Genomic DNA, 21,067 nt, shown 5'->3' with positions numbered 1-21,067 from the left:
GCATTAACACGTGGCGTTACGTACCCACGCATGCGCAGGTTAGTTCAGATGTCTACTTTGTTTTCCGCCGCAGTGCGCCTTTTCATTTGACAGTAGGCATTTCTGTTGTCTTGATCGCTTCTCTTGTGTCCGTATTCATTCGCACGCCAACCTTCTTTTATCTAAAGTGCGACAAAACAAAGACCCTTCATAAGCGTTTTTTAAAGCGATATATTGTGAATACGATCAGATTAATAACCAGTAAGCAGGTTTTCAAGTCACACTGCAGTGAGTCAGAATGAGCAAATTGGATTTTCACGATACTTGTTTTACGAAAGAAAGTGCGAGTTGAAGCGAGGCTGCTTTTATTTTCTGTTTTTCTGTGAACCCATTTGATCGTTCGTGCACGCTTCGAACCGCATCAGCAGCAAAACTTTGGACGGGACAAAATTGTACACGACGATGTGATTCGTTCTGGGATCGATTACCGGAAACCGATGCGGAAACGCTAGCTCTGCTGTGTGTACCTTGCACCTTCTGAAGAAGCTTCGCTATCATCGCGAAAGACGTACGGCGATGCTAGAGCCTTAAATTTCGTTTTTTTATGAACTGTTTATCCTCTGGACTCAATAAAAAACAAACTCTCAGAACAAGTCGGCTCTTCGTGTTCCCCAAATACATTTAAAGCCTGTCATCTAGGCTTTCAAAGAGCCGCTTTCGACTGGACGCCCGAAGCACATCGCGATGCTTTCGTATTGACTAGAAGTCACTGTTGTGTCATATCGGCCTCCGCTTCAACACTCGGTGATACGTCGCGGCACTTTAGTGGACATGGCGTCTTCGCTGTCATTCAGTGAAGCAGACGAGATATACCAACGTCTTGTTTACTCTATTTGGCTGTTTATTTTCCTCAGCGTAATTCGGAAGCGCTTCCACTCAAACTTTACACTTTTGCGACGCGTCGCGCAACAAAACGGAATAAATATACAAGCGAGTGTGTCGAGTTTCCTTAAATCTGCTGCCGGCGTCAACACGTCGCCCTGAGTTTTTCACGCCTATTGGTGGAAGCTCTCCAGGAAACGGTAGTCTTTTGGCGCAAACGTTTGTCTTTGTCAGTCATGTAAACACATCTCCAGTAAGTTATGCGAAGTTCTGTTCTTCTCGGCATCTGTCATAACGCGAAAGAGAAATGTGCCATCGTATAGTAGGAGATGCTGATTTGTTGGAGAAAGAACTGTAAGTTCGTGAACTTGCTCAGCGTCTATCGCAAAAAATAGAAAAAGATACAACAGATTCAAAGTGCGCATTTGGAATTTAAGAGAGAGCGCAGCTCCTTCTCATCTGCGTATTTCACTGAGGGCGCCACCATGCACCACCCGACGTGTCCGTCTTGGACCTTTTCCATTCACTTTCTGTGTGTCTTTTCTTTTTCTCTCAATCTCTGTGACCTCTCTACAAGTCCCATTTAGCCACCCTTTCCCAGAATTTGGGGACATCTGTACGTGCCGCCATCTCTCGGCGACTGCAACGGCATCCTGCCATAAGGGAATGGGAAATAGGTAAAAAAAAATCGTATCTCTTGAAAAAAACTGGCTATCAAAAACGACTCCGGGTTCTATACAGCACAGACCCACTAGAACGTTTTCGCGAAATTACAGTATCGCACTACAATGCGTGTGGCTTCCCAGGACAATTGAGGACCGCCCATTAGAAACGCATGTGGCCCCATTGTAAAATATTAAACACTCTGGGAAGCCACGCAGTTCGTAGTGTGACAGTAGTTTTAACACAATGTTAAAATAAAACGCGTAAAGAGATAAATGCGGCTTTGTTTCGATATTGCGTGGCTGCAGAAGCAGTTTTATAAGCTTACTTTGTTTCACTTTCGTCATCACTCATGCCTTTCTACACGGCGCTGTCAGGTCGTTCGAAAGTTCTGTTGAAACGCTTCAACAAACAACGCATCTCCCCCCGTTACATGTCGGCTTTGCAGGACTTCGAGTTTCCGAGTTCTCCCGTGAAGTCCATGAATGTCCACTCCATCTTACTCGCTTGCCTACATGTTTCGCAGTCTTCTGACTGGTATAAACTCGAGCCTATATCCATTTTAGGGAATTTCCTAAAGTAAATTTACAAAGAAGCAATTTCAGTATTTTACACGGATAGCATTTCTTCAGTTCGCGCAACGTGTTTCACCTGGGTGATCTATCTGGTCAGTAGCGTCACACGCACACGCACACGCACGCGCACACACACAAACACACACACACACACACACACACACACACACACACACGTACGTACGTACGTACGTCTTCGCAGCGCATGTGTACAGGGTCGTCCAAATCTAACGCCAGCACCTCATTACTATTCAATGCCTCATGGAAGCTGACATTTCATGCATAATTTGGAAAATTGCTGTTGTGTTAATGGATACCATGATAAGACGTCACTTAACGGAAACTGCCTTCGTGGAGTAGAGTGAGCGTTCTAGTTTTACCTGCTTGAATACGAATGAGGTGTTCACCTTAATGTGGTCGACCCTTTGTACATGGATAACCATATATATGACATTGCTTAATGTGTCCCGAGTTTGAGATTTGAGCTCCGGGCCTGTAGTACAAATGGCTTGCAATGTGGTCACCTTAGCCGCCGTGTTGGAGGACTAGCACTGTCGCCAAGTTGCGTCTGTTGTGGTCAGGCACTGTGGTTCTCATGCGCACGCCAGCAGCGTTCCGATTGCGTCTCGATCCCATTGAAACGCACGGTGGCTCTGCTGTAAGTTCTCGTAAACACGCCAGCAGTGTTCCGTGGCGCTGAATATCATGGCATCACCTCATCGCCGCAATGTTGGAGGACCAGTACTCTGTTACGCGGAGTGTCCGGCGTCATGTGCTACGCATCTACACCAAATCTCGGTGTACAGAGGTCAACACACTTGTGTAGAACGCTGGAACGGCACGCTGCGGCACGTTCAAGCACGCTCCGGCGCCGTGTGAACCGATAACAAGCAGTTTTTACATAGACCACACTGGAGCATTCATACTCAGCGGCCATACGTGCTATAACTTCAGCTTTTTCAAACCAGGTGTAATCGGCGAACATCGTCGGTGCAGTCCAGAGCTCGCCGTTTCAGTGTTGTAGACATGTGTGTTGACTTCTGTACAAATCACTGCACCGCGCGCAGGCGCGTGCCGAGTCAGATGGCATGTAACGCCATTAAGAATCCACTACGTGCAGTTAAGCGTGGCGTGTTCGGACGCTCCGTGTGTTTTGCACAACAGTGATCGCTTTCTCGGGCCAACCCTCGGGCGCCCAGTTCCTTCGTGCAGGCCAGCGCATTGAGACGCTTGGTGCGTTTACACAGCGCTGGCGGAGGGTCGTCGAATTGCCGTTATGCTGCTAGCGTTGACAGCCGTAATTAAAACCAGCCTATTCCGGTCTCTTTTTACAACGGAAACGTACACATTTACTAATAAGCATATACTCGTACGCACGCTCACAAGGCGTGAGCGTGCGTTTACTTAGGAACGCATCTACACGTCTAAAGCTCTTTTCGTTCGAAGAAATCGCGCGGTGGCGGCGTGCTCTGCTCCATGTAGGGTGCCTTGATGCGCGTTTTGTCCGCATCGAGGCACGCTACTCCATGTAACATGTCACTTCGGCGACCGCCACAAACAAAACCTAAATTGGATCGAGAATTTCTAGCAATTAAATTTAACTAATAATGAGTATGAAATAATGTGACTACGAAGCAAGTGAATGACAATGAAGTAAGTTTTCTCGTATACTCCTTAATAGAATGGAATTAACTTTCTTTTCACCGCTCTTCTCAAGAGTAATCTGAAATGGTCGTTTCTGATGCCGCGTTTTACTGGCTAACCTTCGGGGGACCTGGAAGAATGATATACTTCTTCGTCAACTCGCCCAGGTGTACCGCTATATTCTCTCAACGGCACGGATCCTATTCTACATTTTCAAGGGAAGCTTATTACAAGTTACCGATCTCGGTGGTGGCGGATTTGTACACGAGTGACGGCAAGTGTACAGAAATGCATCTCTCGAAGGTGCACTGGCCACTTGCATATCTGCACGTGCCGCTTTCCAATGATTGACCCGCCACGGTGGTCTAGTGCAGGGATCTCAAACAGGCGGCCTGGCCCGCACATGACTGTCTTCATACCATATATATATATAATTTTCTTAATAAGTACGTTCATGAGCGTTCAACTTTGCTAAATGGTACTCGCGTTATTTTCCCGCCTATTGCGATTAATAACATTTTGTTTGGTTAAGCTACAGAGACTTACCTCATCTTAAGCACTTTTTTTCGTGAGGCACTCCACACGGTGACCATGCGTTGAAATATCACTGTGGAACAAAAGCTCTATATTTTAGATACGGCGTCCAAATTTAAGTCGTTCTGTCGTTCTAGGGATCGGTATGTCTCTCGAATCCTGACGTCAAATCCCTTTTATAAATTACCCATATATGAGATATGGGAAAGGCTTTCTTTCAAATGGCAACGCTAGCTGGTATTTTGGTCACCCCCTTCCTCCCTTCACTCAATTCGTTACTCCCCCGGCCCTTGCGGGATTAAATTTCGGGACTGGGGCCCAATAGCTGATGTGAGTTTGAGACCCCTGGTCTAGTGGTCATGATGCTTGACTGCTGACCCGAAGATCCCGGTGGCGGTGGCCGCATTTAGATGGAGGCACAATGCATGAGGCCTGCGTGCTTATATTTAGGTGCACGTTAAGGAACCCCTGCTGATCGAAATTTCTGGAGCCCTCCACTACGGCGTCCCTCGTGAACACATCGTGATTTTGGGACGCAAAAACTCAGCAATTATTATGCCATTATCGCTGAGAGAACTCCAAAAATTGTGGTCTGCTGCGTGGAAACCGCAAAGCACTGGAATGGGAGGCATCGTGCTGTTGTCACTTTAGGTCGCAAATCTCCTTTTTTTGTCTAGCGGAAATCGCGCTATAGCACAAAACACTTACAAGTACAAGGCGAGACGGGACAGGTGCGACTAATACCTTCGCTGTTAGTAGCACCTGGTCTGTCTCACGTTACACGTCTGTGAGTAGTCCATGCAAGCGCCATTTACGCTAAGATTAACCGAATACACCATCCCAGTCCACCAACAGTTACGGCTCATGTTTTATCTTTCTTCTATTACGTTGTCCTCGTGGTACCTTCCCTGTTGCGCCGAGTACTGGTCCTCAATGGCTGCAGAAAAATGGCGCCATTCTTTTTTTCTGACAATGAGGCACAAGTTCCAGCCTTACCTTCAGGAAACAAGGAGCTCTCCGGAGAAGCGTGCTAAAGATAACGTCATTACTATTTTTCTGAGCGGAGCTGTATATAAGTGGGTCTTCGTGATTCTCCGCTCGCAAGTGCCCAGTCGACAGAAAACTATCATCATCATTAGTGGCCTTTACCTTGAATGTTAAAAAAAGAACAAGCGATCGTGGCCTCCCACGCCGAGCTCAAACGTCAGCTGGCGAACTGGGCGAGTAGGTTGTCGTGACAGTCACCTTGAGACTGAGAGTAATAAAAAAAATATGAATACTTTGGAAGTCCGCAAACAGTTACCTAGTTCACGATGACCCACTCAACAGAGAACCCTTAGGAGGTAGGCACTGCAGTAATTGGGCAGACCGCGTTACTTATCAATGGGCCACTGAAATTTTATAAAAAGGTAGAGGAATGAATAAATAAATAAATTGCGCGCTGAAATTCTGGTCTACACAAATCAAGGTGGAAGTGCTTTGAAGGAGTATACGATAATTAAAAAAATTAAATAAATTTGTAATGGAATAAAGGAAATACGTAAATCAGTGCTATGCGTAGCTTCGCTGCGCATCCACATTCGCAGAGTGGAATGGGCCACGAATTTTTCTTGTCGCCGCAGGTTTAGTCTAGGAACTGTCAACAAAGAGCAAAATTTGGTGTATCCGCTTTGGCAGAGTGATCAGCTAAAATGTACGTCTTGAAAGCAAGGTCAGTTGAATTGGTGTCCGTTCGCAGATTAAGCGATTTTGCTCTGTTCGTGTAAATACTTGGCCAGTCTAAATTATTAACCACCACGTCTTCATGTTGGCCACTGCAGCCGCTCGTAACGATCTCCGTGTAACGGGCAACTTAGGGTGTTCCTTTTTTGTAATAAATGTGTTTAAGTGCCTAGGTATGGCTCCGGCTACTCCTATTACATAATAAGCTGCATCATGAAATTAATAACCACGAAACTGTTCATTTACAAAAGCAATGTTCACGCGTCTTAAACGTTGACACACAAGAAACGCCCACGCTTTGCACTCTTCTTTAAATCGGGTGTTTCTTCGGTGCCGCAAGAGTCGAGTGTGGAGGTGTCGACGGGTGATCCAAGTGAGCCAGTAAGAGAAGATGGGCTCTGAAAATAATTCGAAAGACATTGCGGAGTTGTACACTTCGCATCTGCACGGGGTGGGTGCAAAAACGATGGGTAGACCCTTGAAACGCATTTTGCATTAGAAGTAATGCGTGGAACAGGCTCGTGAGATCGAATCTCGGCCGCGGTGGCAGCATTTTCCATGGAGGCAAGAATGCTTGAGGCCCGTGTGCTTAGATTTAGGTCACGTTAAAGAACCTCGGGTGGTCGAAATTTCCGGAGCCCTCCGCTACGGCGTCCCTCATAATCATATCGTCGTTTTGGGACGTTAAACCCCCACCAGGCACGTAGGCAAGAGGGGAGGGGGGGCAGGAACCCCCCCCCCCTCTCCCGAAATTCGTGTAGCCTTATATATTCCCGGGCCACTTTTCTTTCTTTTTGCCATGGAAAACTTTCTTTTGAACAATTAGGCCTTGTCCCCCCTCCCCTTTTCGAAAAAAATCCTGGCTCCGTGCCTGACCCCGACTATTATTATTAATAATAATATTATTATTATGCTCGTGAGGAAAAAGCTCGAAGGCGGAAGCCATCTTCGTTTTCTTCTCAATCGATTGTATTGATTCCCCTCCCCCCTGCCCCTAAAGCTTTTGCACCCAACGTGGCTTTGCGTTGCCTCCGGTATCAGAGGCATTCGAAGCTTTCTGCACCTCACGTGGTTTGCAGCGCCTCCGGGATCGGCCCACCCTTGGCCAAGCGACGATGTAATGGTATGGCGTCATGCTGACTTTAGACATTTCGGTGACCGAGCTGTGACGTCATGTTCACGTCATATGATGACGTCATCACATAATGATTATTTGCATCAGTCGTGTTTACGCCGACGGTCATCTTTCGCGTTTGATGAGGCATTGAAGGCGCTCGCCTTAATATCGTTGCCTTATTCCCTGTATATAAAGGTCGAAAAGCCCTACAATACCTACCTGCTTTCTTTTTTAATGCGCATTGAATTTCACTGGGATGCAATCGGAATTCCATCGAATCCGCATAACCATCAGTAACAACGCTAAGCGGCAAACAGATCACGAAGCGTCCGCGTTTCTTTTGAGTAGACCAATTCACGAACAGGCACAAGACCAGTGCTTCCCGAAGGAAGAAAAAAAGAAAGTCATTTCCTCTTCCTGTTTTTGCCTTTCAAGCCAACTGGTGTATCTGTGCCAATGTGTACCTGTTACAGAAGCCTCCTTATGGACTTTGCTTTCTGCGCTTGTATCGTAGTCCTCGTTCTTTTGGAATCCGCGCGGGCTCAGCGAAAACATGCTTTTGCACTCCGGTTTCCTCTCTATTGACCGACGGATGGATCCTCGCGACAGTCCTGGCGAAATAGCTTCCGCGCGCTTCGCGAAGAGAAACGCCTACAGCTGTGGGATATTTTTACAGCCACCGGTGTCGTTTCTGTCGGCCGCCCCAGAAATGTAAACTTCAGTGTGTGTGCGTGTGTGTGTGCGTGTGTGTGTGTGTGTGTGTGTGTGTGTGTGTGTGTGTGTGTGTGTGTGTGTGTGTGTGTGTGTGTGTGTGTGTGTGTGTGTGCGCGCGCGCGTGTGTGCTTTATGGTTTCTATAAGAGATTTTTCGTTCACTCGCTCAGTGACCTGGTGGGACTATCGAGCGTGGTATGTGTGGTAGATGCGTGGATTTTAGTTCAAACGTGAAAGATTGCCCTCCCTCTCCCCCTTCAACGTTTTCTTTCTCCTCTATCTAAACCAGTCGACACACCGCACCTTCCCGCTGCAATTCTGCGTCACTTTTGGATAGAGGAAGCGCTTTTATATTGCAGGTGTGGTCTCGCGAGTGGCGACATTTTAAACTGGAACCGCCAACTACTTGTGCAGAAAAGAAATTTGAATCGGCATTTTTCGTTTTACTGTGCTGCCCTCTGCCGTTTTGGTAGGATTTTGGTAGGGTTCCGGACAGCCGGTATTGCCAGAACGAAAGCCTCCGAGATCGAGAGGCGTTTTGCGACTTTTCCGCTAGGGGAAGGGCGCACGCGCCTATGGCATCGTGAAAAAGGTGGATTAGGATCCAAGTGCAATTCCCAGATAGACTGCGCTTTTGTTTTGTTCATTTCTCAGCCGCCTGACCGGCGACATTCTTAATTACAGAAATGACAGCTACGAAAAGCTGCTCTATATATTGTGTGGAATCCCACTGTGAATTGGACCCAGTGCCTCAGACATTGGACGAAGCAGACAGCGCATGACACCTCTCCAGCTCCTCAATTTATTTGTTTCAATTTGTTACCTGTGAAATGAGCTATGTTTATCGTAACCAACTCGCCCAAGAGGAAGTACTGATACTTTATAGCGTGTGTAACGTTCTATGCTATTTATTGAAGGAAGGTAACCGCATATCGCTCTTCCTCCACATCGCTATAGGCGTACACAAGAGTGCGGAACAGAGCCGCGTCCGGTGGCTCAGCAGTTAAGGTGCTCGGCTGATGACCCAAAAGACGTGGGTTCGATACCGGCCCCGGCGTTCGCGTTTCAATGGAGGCGTAATGCTAGAGGCCCGCGCACCGTGCGGTGACAGTGCATGTTAAAGAATCCCATGGTGGTGTAAATTATCCAGATACCTCCACTATGGCGTCTTTCGTATCTTGGATTGCTTCGGGACGATAAACCCCATGAAGCATGCCAAAAGTACACAACGTACCTTGTATTCTGGAACGTACGGCCACGGTATAGCTGCAGTAATGCTTTCATTTGGGTCAGTTGGTGCAAACTTGTAACTTGATTCATGGCCTGCGCTAAAAACACGGACAACAGAAGAGACGTACACAGGACGGGCGCCCGTCCTGTGTACGTCTCTTCTGCTGTCCGTGTTTTTAGCGCAGCCATGAATCAAGTTACGGTATAGCTATTGCAAACTCATTCTCTTTCTGTAGAGCTTCCCCATTTTCAATTGGTCATCATCTACGTCACAGTACTCTTCAGGTGCACCAAAGGATTCATGGCTATCCGCAGCGACAGAACACACACGGAACCCTCCAGCCGCCGCGGTGGTACAGTGGTTACAGTGCTTGGCTGTTGACCCGAAAGTCGCAGATTCGATCCCGGCCGCAGCAGTCGCACTTCAATGGAGGCGAAATGCGAGAGGCCCGTGTACCTATATTTACGTGCATGTTAAAGAACACCAGGTGTTCGAAATTTAGGGAGCACTTCCATACCGGCTGTGCGTCGTAGTCATACCGTAGTTTAGGCACGTGAAACCCAAGATACTATTAGTATTACTATTATTACACACATTCTTTTCAAGCAAGTTAACAGCTAAATAGCCGGATCAGCAACGTTGACATTAGCGCTTATTGATTTTTAATGAAGAAAAAAGTACCATATAACCACGGAAGGAAAATTTCAAATCATGGTTGTCCCTGATCACGACCAAGTTTCGAGGTCTTTTACTCCGTCGCAAATTAGCGCTGAGTCGCCGTGAAAAAAGGACCGAGAGATATCCGAAGCCGCGTAATAACACGGTATCGATCACTGTGTGACTTTAAACGAAGCTACGAGTCGACCGAGATTACATCCTATGCAAAGCCGAGTAACGGCGTGTCGGGGGACCAACGAACTTTAATTTGGCAGCTCTAGTCTCCCGAGACTTAGCCACTACTAAAAGTTCACCGAAACAAAAATAAACTACTTCGCACCGTGAACACAGCCGCCAGGTCAGCGCCAACTCTCTGATGCTTTCCCTTCTCCTTTCCATCTGTTTCCTTCTTCTCAACCCTTTCAGCTCCCCCTCGATTCGTTGGTTGGGGATAGAGGGAATCTAGCCTTCCCTATGTTTCCCTATCTCGCTACTCACCACAGCTATCGCGTCACTCCTCTTCCTTACGAGATTTCTTCTCTCTCTCTCCTTTTCGCTCTACTCCCTTTCCTAAACTGCACAACATTAACATCTGTCTAAATAGAGCTCCTCGTTTCGTTGGTTGGGGAGAGAGGGAGCTTCCACTTCCGCTCTCTCCCCATTCATCCTGCTGCCTCACTACAACGAATGCAGCGTCCTTTAGCAGCTTTTCCTCTCGTTAGGTAAGGAGGAGCAATATTAATCCCTTTTCTTTCCCTCTCTCTCTCTCTCTCTCTCCGCCTCTCCTAGCCTATATTGTACTGTCTCTGACCGTTTCCCCTCTCCTTTTTATATACTTCCCTCTCCTCGACCCTATCAGCTCCCCTCGGTTCGTTGATTAGGGAGATACGGGACTCACCATACCGTCTATTTCCCTATCTCGCTACTCACCACAGCCGTCGCGTCTCTCCTCTTCCCTCTCTCATTATCCCTCTCTCTTCCTTTCCCTCCTCCCTTTCCTGAACTGCACAACATTAGCATCGGTCTAAACAGCTCCTCGTTTCGTTGGTTGGGGAGAGAGGGAGCTTCCCCTTCCCTTGTTTCCCCAATCCCACCGCTGCCTCACAACGAATGCAGCGTTTTTTTAGCAGTGCTGTTGCTTTCGTCAGGCGAGAAGGAGGGACATTGCTCCCTACTCGTTCCCTATCACTCCGTCTTTCCCTATATCGTGCGGCATTCTAACCGGTCTAAACAGGCGTGCGCATTGTTTAGCCGAAGAAAAAAGGAGGTAGGGAAGAAGGGTTGCGGTGCTGGACGGGGCTTTTGCTGCATAACACGGAAAGACCGCGGCCGAGCGCCGCTTCGCCTTGCTCGGTGGTAGCAATCTCGCAACCCTAATCTCGTTCCAAAGAAAAAAGTAAACTTCGCAAACGAGTTTAACGTGCCTGGAATTAAAGGTGTGGTTGGCCGGAAGCGGGAGCTGAGAGGGATCACATGTCGAGAGAGGGAGTTTAATGATGTTCCGGGCCACCGTATCTCGCAAGTTAACGCCTCGAACAATGTTTGTTTGTTTGTTTTCTCGAGGAAGGGGGAGATTTACACTGGCGAGTTTCATGAGCAAGGCAGGGTGGTTTTTCATGTGGGCGATATTTTTAGAAACATGGCTTATTTATATTTTTCCTTACTTCACTACTGGCGGTGTTTGCGGCTGCCCAGGCCTATAGACCTGGCTTAGCATACTGAATGCAAAGTAGAGGAAGGCACGAAGCGCGGTCGAAGCTTCAAAGGGGTATAAAAGATGCGGCTTCTTTTCAGGCGGCTGATGCGACAGAGATTGCTATTCAGGCTTTTTGGAGTCTGGGGTAGCAACTTTGGAACACCGAGTTTCTTTTGTGAACGGGTGGAAGAGAGGCCCAGAGGCGAGTTTAATGGGCTTTGAGGACTTCCTAGTGGTCAAGCTCGAGAGCTGGTGTCAGTAGGCGCCTTTGAAGAAACCCTTCAAAGAAAAAAGAACGGTGAAAGCTTCGCGATAAAGATAAAAGGACACAAAGGAACATGGAGTAAAGAACTGAAAGGCACACAACTCAGAAGACAGCATTCGGGTATGTCTATCACTTTTGTTACCAGTCGCATTCAAGCGGGCGGTTAAAAGTGAGGCAGGACCTGATCAGGGCTACAAGACTTGGCTACTTAGCACCAAATACACTAGTTTTTTCAGGCTGTTGGCGGGAAAAATCTTGCCTTGGCTACTTTTTGGCTACTTTTGAAGTGCCTGGTTGATTGTAAAAATGGGATAAAACATGTGTAGCAACTATAGTAAACATTTAGGCCACTGAACGACCACGGCAACATATCATTTTAATCATTGCCCACCATCATTGCCAATTCAGTGCGGGTACTTTCATTCGATCCAAAGCGCGAAGAAAGATCCAAAGTATATCCAAAGGATCCATGAGCTTTTATGTGGGCAGCTCCAGCTTGAAAGGGGAGCTACGGTGTCTACAAGTTCAAGGGATCAGCGCGTAGAATTCAGGCGTAAATTTGTTGACGAAGACACGCAACTACAACGATTCGTCTGGCAGAAACCCTCTGTGGCACATCGTGCATATATTGCATAGGGAGCCATAAAGCTGCTTGTCCTGCCGAGGTCCAACCCAGAAGTCAAGCGAGTTCGCTGAGTGTCAAACTTCACCATTGCTTACCTTAGACATTGAATGTCTGATGGTCTCCGAGTCTCGTTTCTAGGAATGAAGTTCGGACAGCGGCTAAGGAACTTTACCAGCTTCAGCCTTGATATCCCTCCCGAAATTTTTGCTCCAAAATAAACTTAAACATTTACATCGGAACTTCAGGTGTAATTCCAATTGTGTGATAATTTTCGTCGACAAAATTTTACTAGTGAACCCAGCTGGCGAAAACAAACAAATAAACAAACAAAAAAGTTTCGTGATTTTATTTATTTTATTTAGTCATACTGTTCACCCTCACTTGAGGGTCATTACAGGGAGGGTGAAGTATTGAGTTGCACAAGATTACATAAATATTTGAAGAGCATTTGTAACATAAATTCCGTAACATAGAGCACACTTGTATGAGACACACAGTTACATGGTTTTCACTCATAACATTTGCAACATAATACTTATGACTTATGGAACATTTCTAAGGGAACACATATGAACACTAATAATCTATACATTTCCAACAAAATGCCTATCAAGAGCAACCTCAAATTCACTCAAAGTACTTTCTTGCACCACGTCATTCGGTAATTCATTCCACATTTTAATAGCATCAGGAAAGAAGGAAGATTGCAATAAATCTGTTCGAACGTTTATTGGTTGTATGAATGTACTGCGTGTTGTTCTTGGAAACCTTTTGTAAGAGCACGTCAAATAATCATCCCTGTCTATTGTCACCCCTGCATGCAAAATGTGGAAAAGCATTTTCAATCTCTGTTTCCGCCTTCTTAATTCTAGCGTTTCTAATTTACATACTTTCAACATTTCAGTTACAGAGTCCCTTCTTCGATATTTCGAGCAGATAAAGCGAGCTGACATTCTCTGAATGCGTTCTAGTTTATTTATTAAAACCTTTTGATGTGGACTCCACACAGCGCTAGCGTATTCCAACTTCGGACGGACGTACGTTTTGTAGGCAAGCAGCTTGATGTCTTTCGTGGTTCGGTTTAATTTCCTTCGTACGAAGCACAACTTTTGATATGCTGACTGACAAATGTTTTCGATATGAGTACGCCAGTTCAATTTATGTGTTATAGTTATACCCAAGTATTCAAAACTAGATACTTTCACCAGCATATTATCACCTATGTTATACGCAAACTGAAATCAATTTTAGGCTGTAACAGAACTGTACCCTTGCAACGAGCGGATTTCTGAAACCTTTTTATCCATAATTGTGGCCTGCACTCAATTACCCTTAGGGGTATTAAGATATTCATTATGCTAACGAATTGCCGAGACATCTCTTAATCACGTAATGTGCAATCAACAAATTGATGTTCCATTGTTCGCGCCACGAGCGAAGTCGCCTATCTGGCACAGTAAACACTTTTTCCTGTATGTATTCCTTTATTTAGCCTTGCACGATGAATAAAGCGGAGAGTTGGAGAGCCCATTGACAACGTCATAGCGACAGTGATGGCACTCCGAAGCAACTGCTGAATCATTCACAGGCTCCGCGTAGCAGCCACAACGACGCGAATAGACCGCTACCCAGGTCATCGGCAAATGTCGACGCAGCTGCTTCAGCTATAAGAAACGCCCGCAGAATTGTATCCACACACAGCTGCCTGAAGTCGAAAAAAATGTTTCAGTACAGTCACAACCTTGTCCAACATGCGTACGACCAAGTACAACATATCAATTTAATTTGTTTCTATCTGAAAGATTACATGTTAGCCTCTCCCCTCCTTGCCATTTTCGAACAGTTATGTTATATCTGGCTTACCGTAGATATTCGCGTACTAGCAGCAAGGGTTAACGCTGGTTAATGGTGGCTATTTTTGATAAACCATGGCTACACTCGAAACGTGGTAAGCTATAAATGCGATTTTGTGGACCGATAGTAAAGCTTAGAATTTACGCACTCAAAGCCAATGTAACCCTTACTTTATAGGTGCACGTAATCACATTTATCGGTTACCACGTTTAGAGTGTAAGAGTGACTAAATATTTGGTATAGCTGCTAATATCGGCTAGCGTCTGCTTGCAGGCTAGTGCGATGGCTAGTGCGATGGCTACGTGATGGCTTGTTTTGGCTAAATAATGGCAAGCGTCGATTAACGTAGGGTAATGTGCTCTATCACCTTTTATAACAGCCGCATTTTCTGCATTCAATTCAAAGCAAGTGATTGTCTCTCTTATGTGATATAAAAATTTTGTGTTGGCTATGCTTGAATTTTTTGATACCACCCCTATCATATTCCGTCATATTCAGAGCTCTGCTAAATGCTACATAAGAACTGCTATAAAACCCGTAGAAGCTATAAAAGACCGACAATCAATTTCACCTTAAAAGTAAGGTCGTATTATTTTGGGCCCCAAAACGGTGATTTCGTGACCACAACGTTAGGGACCCACGCCCATCTGTGGCATTGAAAGCTCAACAATCACGGCATTTGACTTCCACCTCGGTAAGAAGACAACGCCCAGCTGTGACGTCGCCTCGAAGCCTACTAAACCTGCGTAATCATTTATAATGCAGGCTTTGAAAAATTCGCGTGCGGGCATCACATGGTTCGTTCGCAATCTGCGCTTAAGCTTACTATTGGAGGTGTAGCATGTATCAACGCGACGCACAAAAGAAACCACGACGCACACGAAGAGACGGGAAAGCGCTAATTACCCTGCTGTTTCTTTCATGCACTCGAAATTGATCCTATACGTATTGTACCCACCAAGACGTAACTCATTCTGGAAGCGCATATTGCCGAGATGCACTATCTCTTTTCCCGACAAAGATACAGATGGCGAGCTTACGCGCATGTGTCGGCTTCAGGCTCTCTCATTTCACGTATGAACTCCCTTCGAAAACGGCAAATGACAACGCATTTGTTTAGATTAGGGATGCAACCACGCCCTTTTGCAGTGCGCCGTCAGCAAACCTCCAGCGGATAGTTTGTTTCGTGCGTTGTAGCTTTATAGGCCGCTCGAGTACATGCTACAGTTATGGAATACCAACTCGCCCGAATAGGAGCAATAATGAGCTTACTGTCGCAGCTAATTGACAAAGTTATCAGCTTTGCAGCACAGTCCGATAGTCATACCACGCGTCTAAAGTGTAAGACGATGACGGTCGGGCACCGCGCGCCTACAATCATCATTAGTACTGATGGTCATCATTAGGATGGATGATTGTTGGAATTAACGTCCCAAAATCACGATATGATTATGAGGGACGTCCTAGTAGAAAGCTCCGGAAATTTCGGCCACCTGGGGTTCTTTAACGTGCACCTAAATCTAAGTGCACGGGCCTCAAGTATTTTCGCACCCACCCAAAATGCGGCCACCGCGGCCGGGATTCGATCCCGCGACCTTTGACTCAGCAGTCGTGCACCATAACCACTGTCCCGTGCACCGTGGGGAGTAATCACCATTAGGGTTAGAGTGGCATTAAAAGTGAAGAGAGCCATGCCGTTGGTCTCTGTTCGTTATAACACGTGTTCATTTTTGTGCAGAATAGTTCAGACACGGTTTCCTCATATGAGGCACGAGTAAATTTTAAGTAATTTCGATCAGTAAGTAAAAAACCAAATATTACAACATAGTGCTGATTATAAGTGTAACCATCTACGTTTCTGTTCGGTATACCATCGAGTCGATTATGTGTTCAAGTGACATCATGATGATATGAAAGGCAGTAAGCTTTATTAGTGCATGCTTTCTGACCCTATAACACTTAAGCACAGTGGTCTTCATCCTAAATTTGATCGCTCCTTCGCCACGGAAAGTTCTGGCTTGAGAAAACAGAGTGGCTGCTTTTTTATATATAACAGAACGCCGCGCTTAGTTCTGATATCTGTACTGAAGTTCGATTATTAAAATCAATATACAGGGTGTTTCAATAAATGTGTCCAACCTTCTCAAAAAATCAAGAAAATGCGATATTTACTCGGGGCTTTCAGAATTGCTTTTTCTGTAGCGGCAGGAACCTTAAGGAAGTTAAGGACATCATTTAGAACAGTAATTGGGAAAGTTACATTAATTAACGTTTTAATTATTGGAGTTAGGTGATTGTGTCAAATGGGAGAATTGAAGTTCTTGATGCGAGGAACCCATCCGAGCATTGAGATTTCGAAAAAGCGTCCTCTAGTAATTGTTGTGGCGTAATGAAATTGAACGAAATGCCACGGCTTTCAACAGCGAAAGCCATCGAATTCGGTTGAATTTCATTACTTTGTAATTATTATTAGAGGCCGCTTTTTCGAAATCTCAATGTTGGGATGGGTTTCTGGCACGAAGAACTTCAATTCCCTAATTTGACACTGTCACCTAACTCCACTAATTAGAAAGTTAATTAATTTTACTTTCTTAACTGCTGTCTCAGGTCATCTCTCTTACCATCTTAAGATGCCTAGCGCTACAGAAAAAGTCATTCACTCATTTTGGACGTCTCAGAAGAATATGGCAGTTGCGTTCTTCCATGTTTCTGTTTAGGTTTCGCATTGAATTTGGTTGAATTTCATTACTTCGTAATTACTTCCAAAGTACATATACTAAAATTGGAACGATTTCTAGATGCCACTTTTTCGAAATCTCAAAGTTGGGTTGGGTTTCTGACATGAAGAACTTCAATTCTCCCATTTGACACAACCACCTAACTCCACTAAATAAAAAGTTAATTAATTTAACTTTTTTATTACAGTCCCAAATAATTTCCTTAACCATCTTAAAATCCCTTCCACGACAGAAAAACCAATTCTGAAGGCAAAAATCAAATATCGCATTTTCCTGATTTTTCTAGAAGGTTGGACACATTTCTTGAAACATTTTGTATGTGTACTTTCTTCGTTTCTAAAAAACAAACTTGTATGCCCCAAATTGTGACGCTTTACAACTTTTCCGTATGCAACTTTCCTCTACTTTGCAACAATGCAACTTTACAATTTTCCTCTAGTTGATAGCACAAGGCTAACAAGTAATTGTTAATTATTGTTGTCAAAGTAAGTTTAGCTGCGGCAAGTTATTTCCGCCTCGAACGTAGAGTTCGTGTGCGAAGACTGCAGGTGCCTTACTGTAACAGCATGTCCATAAAAACTTTTACTTTCTAAAAAAGGACACTGTGTGTGTGTGTGTGTGTGTGTGTGTGTGTGTGTGTGTGTGTGTGTGTGTGTGTGTGTGTGTGTGTGTGTGTGTGTGTGTGTGTGTGTGTGTGTGTGTGTAACATGCCTTACGGCCTTCGCAACCTTCACCGCGCTGTCGGCATGCTCTGAGGCACAGTCCATACATACAGTGCTCCCTTGGGCACTGGTCTCTTATTGTGGTCGCCAAAGTACCATGTTTCATTGAATTGCTCACGTTGCTAAACACTACAGGTTCACGTGCCTATACACCTAATAGCGTCTCCTTTCAGTAATGGAACAGGAATACAGCCGCATCGCCGCAAGAGCTAGCACAATGGAGTGCACGAACATGACTAGACTGTTGAGAACGTGATCGCAGTGTACAGATAGAACTGTTGTAAGGTAAGGAGGCACGTTTGTGGGCGCTTGGATCACGTGCCCTCAGAATGGGCCGCCTGCACTGCCAACGTAGCGTGGGCAAAGAAAAGTGGTGCGGGCCATAGAATGGCCGGCAGCGCTTAGCCGACGTGCATGAGCCCTTGAACGACGGTCTGAAGCTCTCCCCGCGTGTGGCTGTTGTGCGCTGCGAATGGTAGTATATGAAAGCGAAAACAGAAAGGAAAAAGCAAGCCATGGCAGGATACTTCTGTCGAAAAAAAGGAGGCCAAGGTCGCGTGGCCCTTACCAGTGTCGTTCGTGGTGACAGCTGTGATATAAGGAAAGAAACAGTACATGCATAGGCGTGAGGGGCAGCGGGGGGGGGGGGGGTTCGCCTCCCCCAACATCACTCAAAGGGGGGGAGGGGGAGGTTGCAAAGAATGTCTCATACTTTTACTTAGTCGTCCCTATCCCGTCATTGGTTAAAGAGCAGGGTTTGAACAAGCACGTTTCTGACGATAATGGCGGCCGAAGCCACCTGATGTTGCATTCTAAGAACTGTTGACGTCAAATCTTTACTCCCGGACAGCTAAGGACTAAAGGCAGGCCGTTGTGAGCAGCACACCATCGTTAGCATCCTTTTCAATTTTACATCCATTGTGCAGTGGCGCATGTTCCTTTGGATTCAATGAAAAGGGAGGGGGGGCTGCGATGATATTTCGCCCCCCGCCCCGCCCCCTTCAAATGGGAACACTTCGCAGTCCTATGGGTACACGTACGAGAAATCAACTCTTTCATACCTAACGTTTCGGCCGTGCTACCACCGAAGCGTTATATTATGTTCTGGAATAGAATTCGAGCACATAGCACAGATACTTTCAAAATAATATTGTACACTAAGCACTATATTGTGACCCGTACATCATTGCATGTGCATCATTTGAGCCAGTGCGCCAAACATCAACACCTACCTGTTGTTTAATCTTGGTTTTGAGGGAGTGAAATGCTCAGCTTCTGCGCTCGAGACCACAAAGTGAACGGTGGGAACGCTCGCGCGGTATTATTCATCAATACTCCACTATCACCCACATTATACGATGTAAATGTCATTAAGTGCGGGAGTCCTCGCGTTTCGTGTCCTTGTCCGAAGCCAGTACAGTGACGAAGCATAGGCAGTCCGGGTATTGCGTGAGCACACTCCATGCTTTCAGAGGCAGGGCAAACTGAAATGCAAATCAGCTATTGTCCGAGAGAGAAAGCGTCATCCATCACGTGAAGCTCAGGCGAGGACGTTAGATGAACGGGCGCGCTGGTACGTGGAAAGGTACAAAAGGAAGGTTGAGTGAGAGACCACGGAGGCCGTCAGGAAAATGAGTTCCAAAGGCGTTCCAGCATGCGACGAGCGGTGTATATGTTCAAAGAAATGACGGAACGTGCGGGTGGCATGAACGTAAGGGGGGGTATGAATGTCCCGAGCGAGACGCGACGGCGGGCGAGAGCCGTTCGGCTTTTGAAGATTGTCGAAGCGGCGATCAAATTTGCCGCCCTGGTTGTCGAATGACCGCCGCTTTCGCTCGATCAAAAGGGAGGATTGACGTCTTTATAGAATGGAGAAGGCCATCCGCGATGTCTCGCTCATTTTTCTATCTTGCTTCTTTCGTCTTTCTAGCTCTCTTCATATTTATCTCTCTCCTGAGTCTTGAATTTTTTTCGTTTCTTCTATTTCTATTCCCTTGTTCGCTCTTCATATCTCCTCCTCCTCCTCCTCCTCCTCCTCCTCCTCCTCTCTCTCTCTTTCTCTCACGTTGTTTTCCTTGATGTGTCCTCTCCGTCCATGTCTCGTAATCTTTCTCTCTTCATTTGTCGCTCTCTTCCCCACATTGTCTTTTTCTTTTTGTTTCCACATCTGTCACTCTCCGTCTAAGTCTCATTGTCTATCGCTTGCCTGCCCTCATCGGCCTCTTTTATCTCCTTTCGAAACCTTCTCTCTCTTTTCATCCTTCTATATACCTTTATTTGTTTCGTTCGCTTTGGGGTTTCTCTAGTTCCTTTCTTTCTGTTATTCATCTCTCTCTTTATCTATGTCCCTTTCTTCCTCATTGTTTCCCTCATTTGCCTCTTGTCTCCTTTTCCCATACCTTCCCTCTCTTCTCATCCCTCTATAAGCCGGTACTTATTTCATTCCGATTGTGATTTCTCCCTTTTCTGTCTTTTTCTTCTGTCTTTCTTCTGTTATTCCTCTGTCTTTTTATCTACCTCGCTCTGTCTCCTTCTTTCCCTCACTTTTCTCTTCCCTCCATCTATCATAGCCCCCTCCCCCTTATTCATTACTTCAGCTCGCTCTAGTCGTCTAGCTCCCTTTCTCGTTCCTCCTCTTCTCTCTCTATAGCTCTCTCTTTCTCACTATATAAGAAACGGGGAAACAGGGTGAATGAAGCATCACTTGTGGCTGGCCGTGTCCTGACCGTGCCATTCGATTTTCATTTAATCGTGTCCCGCGCGACGCCATCACTTTCACTTTGCCCTCAGTCTCGCACACGTCGTGTACTGCCCCAATCCCTCCCTTTATTCCGAGCTGTCCGCGTCGAATTTCAACGTGATGGAACGGGGATTGTGGTGCGAAGGACCGTATATAGGCGTCTGAGAATGGGTTTTATATTGAACTGTGCCAGGGCATTGTGAATCCGCTTGCTTGTTGAAATCTTAGGAGCAGTAGTGCAATGAATCTTAGGGGGTTCACCGAACGTTCGCGGAAGGTAGGTTATAACACCTTTTAAAGCGAAAGCCTTAGATGCCTCATCAAATTCGAAAAGTGGCCGTCGGCGGCGTCAGAACGAGTGAGGCAAGAAATTATCACATGATGACGCCGCCATATGATGTCATCGTGACGTCACAGATCGCCATTTGTCACTTCATGACGTCACAAATGGCTATCAGAAACTTCAACGTCAGAAACGTCAACGTGACGTCAGATGATGACGTCATCACATGACATGGTCGCTTGGTCATAGGTGAGCTTGTCGCGGAGGCAGTGCAAAAGCACGTTAGGTGCCGAAGGCTTTCGAGGGGGGGGGGGTGGAGTCATAATAAATTGACTGAGAAGAAAAAGAAGGCGATGCCTTTCGTCCTTGAGCCGTCTTAGGCGAATCCACTAGCTACTCTGTGAGCTTTTCAGTAGATTGATATGAA

General features: G+C 46.0%; 1 protein-coding gene across 1 annotated transcript in view; it reads left to right on the top strand.

Annotated features, from left to right (window-relative positions):
• The window catches only part of LOC119401738 (eye-specific diacylglycerol kinase), a 604,253-nt gene that overhangs the window by 62,341 nt on the left and 520,845 nt on the right, over positions 1-21,067 (top strand). The gene's annotated exons all lie outside the window — the stretch shown is intronic.

This window comes from Rhipicephalus sanguineus, chromosome 8 (genome assembly GCF_013339695.2).
Source record: "Rhipicephalus sanguineus isolate Rsan-2018 chromosome 8, BIME_Rsan_1.4, whole genome shotgun sequence".
NCBI lineage: Eukaryota > Metazoa > Arthropoda > Arachnida > Ixodida > Ixodidae > Rhipicephalus > Rhipicephalus sanguineus.
This window is presented reverse-complemented; position numbering and strand designations above follow the sequence as displayed.